The following is a 1,580-nucleotide window of genomic DNA, read 5'->3' as shown; positions in this document are numbered from 1 at the left end:
CATTGAGGAAGTTTATGTGAAGGATACATGAGGCCTAGCAAGGGCAAACTTGATCAAGCCTGTTTCGAATGGCAACTCTAGGAAATGTCAAAAGAAACAGCTTGTTAACAAGTCACACTAAACCACAATGCTAAAATCTTCAAGTTTTGTGCCTCTAGATCTCACCTATAGTCACAAATTACAATCTAATAACCTATAATGAGGACTCAAGGACTGTATTCCTCTTTCTTCCAATTACTTGTAATATTTCAGAAAAGCTCCTTGATATTTTTAGACCTTTATTGAACCATCTGAGAAGAAGAGATAAGGTTGTTTTTATTGGTTAGTATTCATAAAGCATTTTCATTTTTCAGTGAAGAGTAACTAAATGAAAAAAAGAAACACCAAGTAATAACTACAAGGTCAATGTACATGGAACACCCAAACCCAGTGTGACTTGTACAGGAGTCTGATCATGTATCATCCTCATTTGCATGTCTTCCTCTAGCATGCAGAGGAGATGCGCCTGCCCACTGAATCATGGCAGGACCCTCCAAAGGGGTTTGGATACATTTACACTAGGGTGTGGTGGCCTATTGAAGTACAGCAGGAAAGCACTAGGACTTCATTTATTTCTTTGGTACATACATGTATCTTATCTTTTGTTAATATTTATATTTTAGCCTTAAACTCAGATTTCCATTTTACTTCTGCCATCAAATTTTATTCAAATTGAATATATTTTTTATGTTTGAAATCTTTCTTTTGATTACCCTAAAAGAATGGAAATTAAAATTTCAAGTTGATTGTTTATTTCCTATGATTCAAAAGGCCTAAAATTTTTTAAAATTATGTACATTGAATTATCATTAGCATTGTTAGTAGCACACCACTGAGAAAAAAAATGATCAAGTATATTACATAAAAAGTAAAAGAAAAATTAGAAATGTTCATTTTAAAAGATTTTGTACAGTTCTCTTTCTGAGGAGTTCCTATATTCTTAGATGATTACAACTTATTAATAAAATGACACAGGGCACAACATTAATCCTATCCTGACTTTTCTTTTTAAGAAATGAAAATGCTGGAACCCTTACTCACCTAAATAAGTAGATGGGAATAAAGAAATTTTAGTGTAGCATTATCACTCAACCACTGGATTCTCTTTGTGTTATATTTACCAAAATAGAGCATAGTTATGTATTCTCAAAATTATTTTTAAATGACAACTTGATCACATTCTCTTTCAATTCTGTTGTAAGCCAAGAATTAGAAACCACCTAACTTAAAAAGAAATAGCTACACAATCACTAGAGCCTATCACTTTCTTAGACCCACATAAGTATTTCAAATGATCCCTTTGCATGAAGATTTTAACACACCTGAGTGATATACTATAGTAAAATTTGGGATGAGGGAGAGATATGCCATTTTTTACAGGAAAGTGGGGTCGTTATAAAATGGGAGGTGGGAAAGAAGCAGCAGAACTTCACCTATGCCACAGGGGCCTTTTCAGGCAGGTCAGCTGGCCTGCAAGTTGAGGATTACCTTAAAACCTAAACTCTCCATGCTCACATAACATGGAATGCCTTCTGTACTCC

Source organism: Pteronotus mesoamericanus, unplaced genomic scaffold (genome assembly GCF_021234165.1).
Source record: "Pteronotus mesoamericanus isolate MK-2021 breed Mesoamerican mustached bat unplaced genomic scaffold, CSHL_Meso_final contig_601, whole genome shotgun sequence".
Taxonomy (NCBI): Eukaryota; Metazoa; Chordata; class Mammalia; order Chiroptera; family Mormoopidae; genus Pteronotus; species Pteronotus mesoamericanus.
This window is presented reverse-complemented; position numbering follows the sequence as displayed.